Raw genomic sequence first — 14,826 nt, forward strand, 5'->3', positions numbered from 1 at the left:
AGACTATGGGAACAAGATTGAAATAACTCCTTAGAAAGGAAAGTGAGGGAAAAAGAAGCATGAAGACCAACTTTAAAAAAAAATATTGAAGGATGAAATTGAAAAACAAATACTAAAATCAACCACCTTTAACCTTCGAGACACGTGATCGTGGTAATGAGGCCAAGACTGACTGCATAGAAGGCAAACCTAATAAAACAATGAAGCAAAATTCTCAATAAAAAATGTTGAGGCATGAAATTGAAAAGAATTTTTTTAAAAAAAAGCAATAAAAATATCCAAGTCAGCTTAGGCTAACCCGCCAATTTCGCAATTATAGACATAAAATTTGGATAATGTTATAGAAAGAAAAATGAAAGAAAAAAAAGCATGAAGACTAATTCCACAAAAAATCAAATATTGAATGATAAAATTGAAAAAAAATCAATTTAATAAAAGAACCTAAAAAAATATCAAAGTAAACATGTTTTAACCTTCGAAACTCATGGCCTTATAGAATAAATATCGAGGGGTGAAATAAAAATAAAATAAAATAAATATTCAAAATAAAATAAACATTAGTAAAAAAAATGGAATCAAAATTGTTATAAAAATAAAATAAAATCAAATCAAATGATGAGGGATGAAATTGAAACAAAATTTAATTAGTTAAAGGATATAAAAATATCAAAAGAATGAAGAATAAAAATCATATCAAACATAATGATTGTAGATGAAATTGAAGAAAAAAAATTAATTAAAAAAAGATAAAAAAAGTAAATAATAAATAACAATAAAAAAAATAAGGACTAAACTAGATATGAAATATAAATGGTAAAACACTTCAATATTTTGACCAACCACTTTTCTTTTTTTATTAATATTTTATATTTATAAAAGATCAAATTGCCTTTAGATTAATTTGATTATAAAAAAAAACAAAAATACCTCTTGGAATGAAGCTTTATTTTTGTTGCTTCCTAATATAGTTTAGTAATTTAATTGTACTTGAAAAAAAAATGTCTAAAAGACCCCTTGATGAAAGTTAATATTTTTATTTATTTATAAGGCTAATTAAGTTATTTAACTATTTATAATAGAAGTTAAAAGTCAAATTTGTCCTTAATCAATTTGCGAATAACTAATGTGTCTCTATGTAAAGACTAAACCACCCCCCATAATAAGTTAGTGGATGTTTTTATAGGGTCAAAATGAAAAAGTATGGTTAATTGCTACAATACTTTGGGGTTATTTATTTTCGCGGGTAAAACCAACCATATTATGTGATTTTTAAAAAATTATTTTTTTATTTGCAATTAATTATCTTAATTTTTTATATAATTTTAATATGCTGATATCAAAAATAATTTTTAAAAAATAAAAAATATATATTATTTTTATATATTTCCAAATAAAATTCATATTAAAATATAACCTTTATCATAATCACAAAAACTTAACTTTCTCCGCATGTTTTAGTTTAGTGTTAATAATAAACAATGGGCTGTGCTGGAAGAGTAATGGCCACCGGATAAGAGAGGGTAGAGAGGGAAAAAATTAGAGGCATTGAAGCATTGATTCTCTTCAATGACGACACTTGCCGTCCTTTCCCTTTCATTATCGCCCTTCGTCCTCAGCACCTCCGAACTTCAGTTACCGTTTTATCCTTCATTTGCCACCAAACCTTGTCCAAATCTTACCCTCCGGCCTCCACCATGTTTAAAAATCTTTTTTCTCTCGTGCTCATCGACAGTCGAAGATGTGTTTTGTATTATATTTTGAAAGTATTTTTGAAAAGGTTTTAAATTTTTTATTTTTTATTTTATTTTAAATTAATATTTTTTATATTTTTAAATTATTTCGATGTATTAATGTCAAAATAATTTTTAAAAAATAAAAAAAATATTATTTTGAAGTAGGGATGAGCAAAAAAACCGAAAAACCGATTAAGCCGAGAAAACCGGAAAAAAACCGAACCGAAAAAAACCGATTAAACCGATTAAAATTTTGAAAAAACCGGTTCGGTTCGGTTTCGGTTTTATAAGCAAAAAATCGAACTGAACCAAACCGAAACAGAAAAAACCGGAAAAAACCGAATCAAACCGGAAAAAACCGAGCCAAACCAAGAAAACCGAGCCAAAACTGGAAAAATCGAGCAAAACCGGTTTGAACCGGTTTTTTCCCTAAAAAACCGAACCGAACCAAAACCGGTCGGTTTGACCCGGTTTCGGTTTTTTTAAAAAAAAAATTTGGTTTGGTTCCTTTTTTTGATAAAAACCGAATCGAACCGAAAATGATCACCCCTATTTTAAAGTGTTTTGGAATGAAAAGTACTTTAAAAAGCAAATAATTATCACACTCCCAAACATACATGGTTTTATTCAGAGGTGTTATTTGATATATTTATATATATATATATATATATATATATAAAAGTGACTTAAAATTTATCAATTTAGATGGTTTTTATTTTTTAAAATAATTTTAGTTAGAATTTTTTTTAAAAATAAACAATTGGATTTGATTTCAGTTTTACAAACCAAAACTAAAAAAAATTAAACCGAAGTAAACCAAATAAAAATTATAATAATCTAAAATCTCATCAAATCAAAATCTAGGGCATGAATTAAATTAGACGTACTATATTTTTGAAAATATAAAATTAGACCGGTTCAAAATTTTGGGATAAAAAACCGATTTTATTATTACCATTACATTAGTGTTTGGTACAAAGTGGACAATGATCAATCTATTATTATACATATGTATGTATGTATGTATGTATGTAGGTGCCCACAACATCACAAAAATATTTATTATTATCATTACATTATTGGAAAAAATCATAAAACATTAATAGTACCAAAATAAAGTAACGTAACAAGGTCATCATTAGTTGTCCTTATTTTCCATTACAGGACCTTTTTGCAACTTTACTTTGAAACCGATTTTACAACTTTTGATTGGATAGAATTTCTACCAAATACATGTAGAAGTAATTAAATCATTGTGTTCCAGTCATGCTTTTGGAAGGAAAAAAGAGCTTTAAATTAATTTATATATATATTTTTTATTATTTTAATGTACTAATATCAAAAATAAATTTAAAAATATATATTTTCAAAATAAAAAATAATTTAAAAATCAACTACTCCCAAATCTTGTTCATATTAACAAGAATTCACATAAGTCATAAGCCAAATAATCAATAACAAACCATAATAGTCAAATTTACTTACAATGTCTAATTTGATATAAGACCTGATTATATGATTATTGAGTCAAGTTAATTTATTGTATCTCACTTGACTTTGCCAAAATCAACTAAATTACAAGTCAACCTATTAGAATACCATCCAAGTTTGGCAGTGTTAATATCCAAAACAATCCAAAATAAAATCTAGTTTGAATCGACTTTAAATTAAGATAAAGATGTCTTTGGAAACGTAATGCAAACAATGTTTCCTTAAATTTAGAACTTTTTATTTAAAATAAAAAAAAATTATATTTTCAAATCGTTTTGATGTGTTAATATCAAAAAATAATTTTTAAAAAATTAAAAAATTTATTTTAATACATTTATAAACGAAAAACACTTTGAACTATCATCGCAACCACAATACTAAACAAATCATTAATAAAAGAAGAGTTACTTGTCTAAAATCTAATTTTAAAGGGATTTTGTCTTGACTAATGCACGAATCTCGACCAAGGATACCATGACCATTATGACAAAAATAAAATAACTTTCATTCCACTAACTTAAAGAGGTTTGATCTCTTAAGAGCATCTTAGATACCACTATGATAAAATACTTCCATGGGGGAAGATATTATTAATCTATAAACAATTCCAAGAAAGCACCACTCTCCCTTTACACCCTAGTATCATTAATTTATACATATTCAAAGCAAGCTTTCTTTTCAAATCTAACCAATAATTAGCGGAATAACCAGTCACATCTTGACATGAAGGAACAACTGAAACTCTGTGTGTGTCTCTGTCGTTTGGTCTTTCTTACACTATTCAAATATTCCTAAATGGACCGTCCATTCTGTCAAGACTCAAGCCCATCATTGTATTAGATTCCCACTCCATAAGCGTAATACACACTCCAAAATCTCTCTCAGCTTGCGACCGTCTACCATGAACGTAATTGAGGATCTCCAGTGATGCGTGCATAACCTTTAAAGCTTTCTTACCGCAAGAATTCGTGTAAAGGGTGATGCCACACTAGCTCCTCCGTCGATAAAGGATAACACTTTACCCAGCAAGATGCACCGTGAAGCCTGTTTCAACTGGTAACAACAGTCGATAACAATTTACCTGCCGGAACTTCAACATTAACTGCGGGGAGGTGCAGCACAGAAAAACCATTTGAAATCTTTAAATATCCTGTTCTCCGGTCCCTGAACACTATTCATTAGCAATCAGCTCCCTCCCTTTCATTCTCTCATTTTCTGCATTCGCCACAGCTAGATTCTGAGGCTTTTGTATTCGTAAAAGACGTCGATGCTGCTTCATTATGTAATAAGCAATTCAATTTTAGAAATGGGATTCTTCTATAAACACATTATGAAAAGTTTTCCCACACTGATTGTGAGGTTCTCTGATTTCACATGCCTTTGAAGGGTTATTACCGTCTAGGGGATGGGATTTCATGTCTTTGAAGGGCTCAACCGATTTGCATTTGATACGGGATTCCGAGATGAACTTCTGTGCTTAACAAGTTCACTAGGATTATTACAAGACTTTAGTATTTCAGACATTGCTCTTGTCTTCTGCAATATAGATGTTCTGCTCGCAGTGATGCATCTCTATGAACGTTATATCTATTTGGAAAATTTCTTGAATGCGAAACAAAAGACGTCAGATTACTCAGTCTCCATGCCAGCTCAATCATTCCCTGTTTCCCGAACTCATCATTCAATCCATGGAAAGTAAGGTACCGAGGAACTATACCTCTCCCTATCATGTCCTCAAATCCTGCAAATGCATCTTCAAATCTATGCATTTGACAAAGAAAAGGACTATCACATCCCCTAGCTCTCATTTCCTTGCTAATCTCAACAGCCAAGTCCAGTCTCTCCTCCTCACACATCTTCAACAAAAGATGGCAAGTGAGTCGATCTGAGGTGTACCCAGATTCAATCATCTTGATCCACTCTTCAATCTTCCTACATTGAAAAATGCCTAAGGAAATAATTACAAGCCATTGGGGTCGGGAAAACTTCCCAACTAATCATCATCGTAAGGATCTTGCTAGTCCAACAAGGTCTTCAGCCTTGTAGGTGGAGATAGAGGGGCCAGTCTCACACAGAAAAAGTGCTCCGTCATCCCCAAGACTTCCTTAAACCTACCAGCTTCTGCTAATGCATCAATAATGGGATTGTATACAATGGCATTTGATCTAATCCCTTCTCTCTTCATTTCATCAACCAATTCAATAGCCCTCTCAACACGACGCATCCGGCAATATCCTCCTACCAGTGTATCATATGTTACAATACTCGGTTTCACATTCCTTTTCTTCATTTCCAACCAAAGTCTCTGCATGCTTGAGCTTTCTTGATCTAGACCATCCATTTAACAGTGTATTATATATCCTAACGGATGGAGCCCAACACGTATCCTTTTCCACATTCCTGTCAAAGTACTCTATAGTCCCCTAACATGCCTTCCTTACAGGGGGAATCCAACAATATCAAACAAGCTCATTCCAGCATCAGAATTACAAATCAAGTCTGAACTGCTCGCATATTTAAATGTTCGAATTGCAGCTACTGACATCCCTGCACAAATGCAGTGATCACAAATTCCGTTGTTTTTTTTAGAAATATATTAAAATAATATTTTTTTATTTTTTAAAATTTAATTTTTATATCTTAAAACAAAAAAAAATGAAACAAAAAAAATTCTTTTAAAATACAAAAACAAAGAAAAATATAATTGCAAATCAAAACAAAGCCACAAACTCTCACAGTCATAAAATCTCACCTGTAAATTCAAATTCCATGCAAAACTCAAATACCCCAATAATTTATGTCAATTAAGAAGTAAAGCTTGGACCAACTCCAATTACACAGATTTTAATATGTGAAAAAGTGAAGCTTGGACCAGGTACGATTACACAAAGATTTTAATAAGCAGCCATATAATCAAATTTTTTCACCAAACAACAAGCTGGCTCCAAATTGAATCCACATTTCGACATTCAAAGTCGATATCACCATGTTCAAGCAACTTCAAACTATCAAATCGAAACCAAGTTCGAATTTTTAATTCAAAAGGGAAAAATCTAACATTACAAAAGGCTTTAGAATCCAATGAAATTGTCTAAGATAGTGTACTTACGAAAATTGTAATGTAAGTACAGAACCCAATAAAGTTCTTCCATTTCAACACTAAACAAGAAGTTCCGTATTAGTGCTGTGGTCAACTGTGTGACTTGTTCCATCCCCGTCCCGGGTTCGACTCTCTATATGCACGCCTGTCATCCCCGTGGTGCCTAACCTGCCCCTAGACTTGCAGGATGTCGAGTGAGCCATGAAGAATAGTCGTGGTGCGCGCAAACTGGCCCAGACACCCCACATAAATAAAAAAAAAAAAAAAAAGAAGTTCCGTATTACCTGCTCTGGTATACCTTCTAATCAAAATCGCAATAGTGTCACTAGAAACCAAATCCCCTCTTCAGTTTCCATTAATCTTACCAAACAGTAAACAACAGGCAGAATCAAATTCTCTTTCCTTTCCAGGCAAATTCTCCATTGAATCAAACAGTGCAACAAATTTGATGACGGATTAAAATGGTCAAATACTGCCCGTATAAGACCCAGTTCCGGCTCAATTCCGGTCCGGTCCTGTACGATTTGTAGGGACGACCGGGCTGGATCTTGGGGTCTTTGAGGATGTTGCAGAGGGTAAAGAAATCATCCGGATGGTAATTGGGGTTTTGGAGAGGAGTTGGGGAGGAGTTTTGTTGGCGTTCTGGGGGTGGGGCCACTTGATTAGAGGGTTTCCTTGTACGGAAAGCCATGATTGGCGGAGGACGCGCCGGAGAAGTGGCGGTTATGCGGTGGTTTTCTGGAGGTTAGAAAGAAACAAGTAGACCTGTGTTTTAGTGGAAGTTAATGAGAGACTAACAAATGTTAGTTAATCAGTGCCCTAACAACTGATGATGTCTTTCAGGCGGCAAAAATATAGAGCACAAGATTATCAGTACGCTAGATTACGAAACTACCCTTTAAAGAGAGATTGAGAAAGTTCTGTGCTTTGTTAAATGGAGAGGAAAACAGTGAGAAATCAATAACATTTCAAGGAAAGAAGAGAGTGAGAGAGAGATGGCTGCCGTTAATTTTGGTGGATATTACCCAGGATGCCAGATTTATCTCATGGCAATGGGCCAGGATCTGGGATTGTGTTAGTGTTAAGGTTGTTCCAAGGAAGAGACTTGTTTCACTCTCTGCTGCTGCAGCAGCAGTTCAATGGAGTCTTCAGGGACTGTTCCTGAGCAAAATCCTGAAATATATCTGGAATTTATTGGGGTATGAATATCCTGTGCTGGCGAATTACTAGCAGTTGTTTTAAATGTTTAACCATCAGAGATTGGAGACTGTTAAATATTTCTCTCATGATTATTTTCTTTTGGTTTTGATAATTGTGGTGGTGCAGCCGAAGCCGGAACCTGATTATTTTCCATGTTTTCTCCTGATTCATCAGTGGAACTTGCATGTTTGCGTGTTTTTAATCTTAATGTCCTCAAGTTCTGTGCACCCTCCTTGTTCTTCTCATGCGGATTCTTGATGTAAAGGATATTTTGAATGAAAGAACAGATACCGAACTTCGGTGTCTGAAGAAGGTACTCTCACTCTCCCCCTCCTCTGATGCACCAAGCAATGCAAGTTGTGATCTCTTATGCTGTCTAACCTGCTCCATGTGAAAGTGATGCCCTCACCTTGATCCTTCCTTTAGAGCTGTGCTTGCACTTTTCTTGACAGTATAAAATGGTTATCTTTATCTTACCATTTTTTTCATTTATGCCAATGTATTCCTTTTACAGTTCATTTTTGTTTTCTCCTTGGAAGAGTTCATCTTTTCACTCTCTAAATTGCTCAGGAACCTGAATCCTGGAGACTTGCTTGACAAACAATTGTTGAAAATAAAGAAAACTCTGGCAAGGTAATGTCATTACTGAATTTTGAAAACTCAGGATATAGGAGTTCCCAAAATACCTGCTTCATAGATTTTTCAGCACATGATGCTCAGAGAGTTGCATAAAGAACCGTTTAAAAACACAGTGCTTTCTACAATGCCTTGCAAGGCAGTGTAATTATTATGCCTTCGTCACATTTTTTTGTAACTTTATGCAAAACTTACTGTGATGTTGCAATACTATTCTGTGACATTTTAGAAAAAAATATAATTGCATCCGTCCTATACAATATTCTGAAATACTGCACTGTCATTCTGTGATATAAACAAAACTTCTTTCACTGTCTTGGAACATTCTTTAAAAGGCATTCCTTTAGTAATGCCTTCCAAGACATTACTGATTTAATGGACTTCTTTTCTATCCCTGTGGTTTTATCAGGTTGTGGTTCAGAGGATACCTCAGTGGAAGAAATGATTAGAGGCAAGGCATGGTCAATGAATGAAGCCAGCAGAACATTATGACGTTTCAAAAAAACTCAGGACAACACAGATGCAGCATCAAACACCTGCTGATAATTTTTTTTGTCAGAAATCTTAGCTCTACATGTACATGATCGCAAGGAATCGCGCAAAAGGATCCCATATAGCTGATCCCACTGGTTTTGGATCCAGGCTTGGTGGTTGTAAATCTTAGCTTTGCAAAGCTTAATTTTCGAGAAAATTGTAATGTATATTGTCTACATTTGTCAGATTCTGCTTGTGCTGCGTTCAATGCTTTTACCGTGCACAGAATATAATTGGCTACTTCAGCATTCTAAATATTTTTACTGCAAATTCATTCATCTGTTGTATAATTTAAACACAAAACATTAACAGGAACTGCAATACTGGAGTCACACATTTAAATAACAAACCTTTTCCTCTGCCCCAAACTATGCATAATAGCCTAGCCAAAAAAATTCCAATACTTGAAAATCGTTGCAGGTGACTTGCTTAGGGTTGTTCTGTTTGATTGGCAAATATAAAAACAGGGAAGAAGAAGTAGAGGGAAAGAAGAAATTATATGTTTTTCCTTTTTTTCTCTTAATTTTCGAGAAAATTGTAATCTTACTTCATTATAGAACGCCTCCGATGATTCTTGTTTCTGAAGACTATAAGAGAGGTGTGTTTATTCATGAGATGAGGGTGAATGCTCAGACTGATTAGAGTGGTTACTTCACCTTTTCCATTTGTTATCCCTTCTTCAAAACTCCTCAAGCCTTCTTCTCCAGATGTAGGCGGTGTTTAAGAATAGCTAGGAAGTGAATAGGGAAATCCAAATGATCCACTGGAAGTTGTGGTCTCTCCTCTTCTGTATTTCTTGTTAAAGTTATGTTTTACTAATTTCTATTTGATAGATTTAGTTTCTCCAATAACTTTAATTTGATTTAATAAATTAACTTTTATATTAAATCACAACAAAATTATATATTTAAGAGACTCTTGTTGTTATATAAATACAAGCTTTAACCATTATGGTCTCTGCCTGAAAATAAATTAGTCTGGGCCGAATAAGCTGGGGATACCATTGGTTAAACCAGAAAAAAAATAAAATCTAAGAAGCCCTAATGCATCAAACCTTTATCTGGCTGAAGTCCCTTTGGATCCCTTGGATATTTTAGTAGGAGTGATTATTTTCTGTTTGGTTCGGTTTTTATTAAAAAAAATAATTAAATCAATTTAAATAAATAAATCAAAACCAGTTCAAATCGACTGGTTTCAGTTCGGTTCGATTTTTTCCGGTTTGACTTGGTTTTTTCCAGTTTTTTTTATTTGGGTTCGGTTTGATTTTTTTAGTTTCAGACTTATAAAACCAAACCAAACCGGTCGATTTTTTAAAATTTGAATCGGTTTAATCAGTTTTTTTTCAAGATTCGATTTTTTAATTATTTTTTTTATTTTCTTAATTTAATCAGTTTTTTAATTTTTTTTAATCATCCCTGTTCTTCAGTGTGCTATAAGTCGTTCACGGTGTCATTCGTAAATTGAAGAAGGAAAAACGTGGCGTAGTGTCATCACATTGTGTGAGCACAAGATCTAAAACCTTGCTTACAAGTAATAGATGATAATGAGGGGCTTGCAAAATATTATTTAACATGAGTTTTTCATCGAGTTATGCTAATTTAATTTTTTTTATTTTGTTTTCATGAAGCAGCTTCCTATGAAAATGCAAAACAAAAGCACATTACATGCTTTTCACCACAATATGACTACACCCTTGACACCAATTTTCATTTCAAGGCTTTACATTTTGAGGCAACACCTAGGAAAATTAAATATTTTGTCTATAAATAAATATCTTTTTGGTTAATCCCTCTGCAACGCTGTAAGACCTTCATGGGCTAGTGGTACGAAGGGACCGTTTGGGAACGCGGCTGCGGCCGCGTTCCCAAAAAATTTAAAAATTTTTTGTTTTTTTTTTTTTGCTAAAATTTAATATGGTTTGTACGTTTTGGATCGTTTTGATGTGCTGATGTTAAAAATGATTTTTAAAAAATGAAAAAACATTGTTGGCATGCATTTTGGCACGAAAAGTTATTTGAAAAGCACCCGCAACCACACTGCCAAACACGCTCGAAGCTATGTTTTTAATTTTCTCAATTGCCTGCTCTGGTAGAGGAGTTGCTGGGGAGCCCACGGCTAACATCTGGTCCAGTCTAACATCCTTGTTTGATTGTGTTTTTTTTAAAAAAATTAATTTTTTTATATATATTTTCAAATCGTTTTGATGTGCTAATATTAAAAATAAATTTTAAAAAATAAAAAATTATATTATTTTAATATTTTTTAAATAAAAATCACTTTAAAAAGCAACATCTATTATATTTTTAAATAAATTCTAAGATTTGATTTACTGAATCAACTCATATTAATTTTAAAATAAAATGTTTTTGGATGGAAAAAAAATAAAAAAAAATTAGAACAAAACAATAAAACAATATCTTTAAAATTGATCAAATTGAATAATCAATTTACATATTAACTCTTTATATCACATGAATTTAACTAGATGTACTTCAAAATAGTTCAAAATAAAACTCGGTTTATATTAATACACCAAGTTCAATAAATTAAAATGAATATCGACAATATTATGGTTTCTCGATCTAATTGTATTCCCAAGCACGCATCGAATAAATTATCTATAGATCAAAGAGAAAATTAGTTTTGATTTACAGAAACTTAGAAAAATATTTAATCAAAGTTCACTGTATATCCCCTTCTCTTTGCAGTTCACGATAATGCAACTGTGGTCTAACGGTTGTACTGCAAGGACTGAACACTTTTACTCCTTCCCCTGATCTGTCAATGATAGCACACGGAAAGTCACGGAGGCCTGGTTTAGCAACCCCACAAACTAGCCTTGGTGTTCCCAAGACCACTCAAAATAAGAAGTAATATTTTTAAAATTAGAGTATTTGGCATCACAGTAACGGTTTTACAGTATTTTATATTTATAAATATATTAAAATAATATATTTCTTATTTTTAAAAATTTATCTTTAACATTAACACATCAAAATAATCTAAAAATATTTAAAAAATAAATTTTTTATGAACAATGTTCTTGCTGCAATGCAAAACAAGTTGATCCATTAAATAGGCAACAAAAAACCTTTTCCCCGTCAACCCCGAGTGGTGTAACTCAACTAATCAGGCTCTGATTTACTTTAATGAATGGTGTTCTTGCTGCAATGCAAAACACGTCGATCCATTCAATAGGCACACAAATAACCTTTTCTCCGTCAACCCTGAGTGGTGTAACTCAACTGATTAGGCTCTGGTTTGCTTCTCAGAGATCACTGATTCGAGTGTTACAAATTTTAAGGTTATTGAAGATTTATATAGTTATTGATTTCAAGATCTCAAGAAATTAGTTAAGATATATATAAGCCAACTGATATATGATAACAATTAAAAACATAGAAGAAAAACTTTTCACACCGTGGCATTACTGGCAGCACTGAATCAGGTCACATCTAGCAAGGAAATTTTTGGAGATTGGCTTTTTCCCTCTGAAAAATAAATTTGAACTTTTGGAATCTGAAGATTTGAAAAACCATGTGGCTAGGGCTTGCAAAATGTATGGCCATAAAGAGGGTTGCTTGAAATCACAGGAAAGTAAAAGGGAAATTCCTGATGTTCCCATGTTTTGAAACGGAGACACGCTACTTTTGAATATTTTGGCCTTTCTCCATGCCATGATAGCTATCTTTCCTCTTTGATCTGTCAAAGTGGAGGAGGCGGAGGAGGAGCTGGTGTTCTTTTTCTTCAAGTATCTGTCGCAGTGGGGAATCTTTGAGAGAGAGGGAGAGAGAGCATGTCCTGTCAAAGGTAGGTGACCATACATTTTAGTTAAAATCTTGTCTTTCTCAATTGTGATAGCATTTGTTTCTGTGATTGGTTTATGTTGTAGAGCAAAGAATATTATTCTTTTCAGGGATACATCTTTTTCTTTATTCGATATCGTTATATAATACGGAAAAGATGTATTCTGCTCTAATTACAGTTTTAAAAGTATTTACTTAATCAACATATAACACATTATATTATATTAGGGATGATCATTTTCAGTTTGATTCGGTTTTTATTAAAAAAAATCAAACATAAATTTTTTTAAAAAAACCAAAACCGGTTCAAACCGATTGGTTTTCGTTTGATTTTTTAGAACAAAACTGGTTCAAACCAGTTTGACTCGGTTTTTTCAATTTGGATCGGTTTTGGCTATGTTTTTTTCAATTTGGCTTGGTTTTTCAGTTTGACTTTGTTTTTTCGGTTTGGGTTCGGTTCGGTTATTTTGGTTTTTTTAATTATTATTTTTCTGGTTTTCTCGGTTTAATCGGTTTTTTTGCTCACCCCTGCATTATATGGATTTTATTTAAAATTCTTTCTTTAAATTACAATATATATATATATATAGTTTATAGCTTTTTTATATCTATTTTTTCGTTTTTAAATCACACAATAAGAACAACTAGCATTATAATTTTATATTGAATGTAAGCTCAAAACACACTCTATGGACGAGGAACAAGCATCACAAGGGCTATATAACCAAAGAGACAATGGGTTTGAATCTCATTCTTTAATTGCTCTATTGTCGAGAGTTTGGAATAGGACAATGTGTCTGCTGCCTTGGACTTGAAGATTGACTCTAAAAAACTGGGTTTTATATATGATCTTGTGAAGATCTTGCTTGTTGGGATTATAAAATGAGATTCAAATAAAACATTGACTTCTTTAAACAATGAATGTGCCTACAGCATGCTAATTTTTTGCCCCAAATTCATGCTTGTGTGGACCGACCATTTAAGGCACAACAATGTCTAGTACCAGAACCAAACCGAGAGTCCCATTTTGAAAAAAACCTCTCCTATCATTTCCCTGTATCAAAACCTCCTTCGTTCTCATTGTGAATTATCACTTTCTTTCTGCGATTTGTGTTTTGTTCTAACCATGGATTCAAAATTATTTTTTAATTAAAACTTTATAGTTTTGCATGCATCCCACCAAAAATTCCATCAAAAAATTTTAGTTATACAAAAATTATGATTTATAACCTTTTTTTTAACTTATTTTTTAAAACTGTAATGCAGTCGTGGTCATAAAAAACCACCAACATTTTTATTATTTTATGAAAAAAATTGAATTTTATTTTTTTTTTTTTGTTTTAAATATTTTTAAATTATTTTAATGTGTTGATGTTAAAAATAATTTTTTAAAAATAAAAAAATATATTTTTAAACTAAAAACAATTTAAAAACCAGCTGCTATCGAATTTCCCAACATCTCCCGCATAAATTATGATATAATTGGTACAAAAAGTACGGTGTAGTTGGTATTTTTATTTGAGTTTTCCACTTGGAAGCCAATAAACCAAATCCATCTCTACTCTCCTGGAATATAAAGAATTGCTTCTTGTAGATGTCAATGTCTCAATCATTTCTTCCTCAACATTTCAAATCTCATCTGCTCATCCCTTTGTAACTTGCATCCTTTTGCCCTTTTCTTCTTTCTTTTTGAATCAGATTCTAGATACTGACATATTTTTCTAGTACAGTGAACAAGAGGAGCCACAGAGGAGCCTCTTGGGCCCAATAATCCATTAAAGTACTATAAAAATGGCTCTGGACCCACCTATATGCTTTTTAGCTGGGGGTCCACTGTGCAGTTGTTGCGCATGAGCCAGGCGTGGACTTGAAGTTTCCGAAATTCGAATGCGCTCTTGGTCAGTAGCTCATTCAGTGAAGTGCTCTCCTTGCCTCTTGGTCGGATAAATTGGGCAATTCGCGTGTAAAAAGTAAATAAATGGCAAAATGATAAAGAAACAAAAAGTCCCGGTTAAATAGTCTATTTTAGAAATCAGGGTTGAGAGCCGCGCGTTATTGATGCCGTGATTCACAATTATAATATTTATTTAAATATAAGATTAATAAGTCAACTGATTTATAAAAAAATTATAAAATTATTAAAACTAAGAATCTAAAATGAGATTTTTAAAATTTAAAAACACCGAAATAGTGATTTCATAGCTAATATGAGAAAAACAACCTCTGAAAACTCGTATAAAAATTTGAATGTAATCAAATGACCGGATCAAAAATCATGGTTCTTTTGAGCTATCATTCTAATTTGACGCGACCAGACCCCATAATG

General features: G+C 32.5%; 2 long non-coding RNA genes across 2 annotated transcripts; one reads left to right on the forward strand and one right to left on the reverse strand.

The window, feature by feature from the left end:
- Positions 1 to 3,783: 3,783 nt before the first annotated feature.
- LOC133674308 (uncharacterized) lies at positions 3,784 to 6,725 on the reverse strand. The gene is made up of 2 exons (XR_009835193.1): positions 6,609 to 6,725; positions 3,784 to 5,771 (listed from the first exon to the last, which is right to left on the reverse strand). It is a non-coding gene; the product is annotated as an uncharacterized LOC133674308 (long non-coding RNA).
- A 589-nt stretch (positions 6,726 to 7,314) lies between these two features.
- On the forward strand, positions 7,315 to 8,942 carry LOC133674307 (uncharacterized). The gene is made up of 4 exons (XR_009835192.1): positions 7,315 to 7,523; positions 7,651 to 7,837; positions 8,095 to 8,157; positions 8,570 to 8,942. It is a non-coding gene; the product is annotated as an uncharacterized LOC133674307 (long non-coding RNA).
- The last annotated feature ends 5,884 nt before the right edge of the window (positions 8,943 to 14,826 follow it).

This window comes from Populus nigra, chromosome 15 (assembly GCF_951802175.1).
Source record: "Populus nigra chromosome 15, ddPopNigr1.1, whole genome shotgun sequence".
Lineage (NCBI taxonomy): Eukaryota > Viridiplantae > Streptophyta > Magnoliopsida > Malpighiales > Salicaceae > Populus > Populus nigra.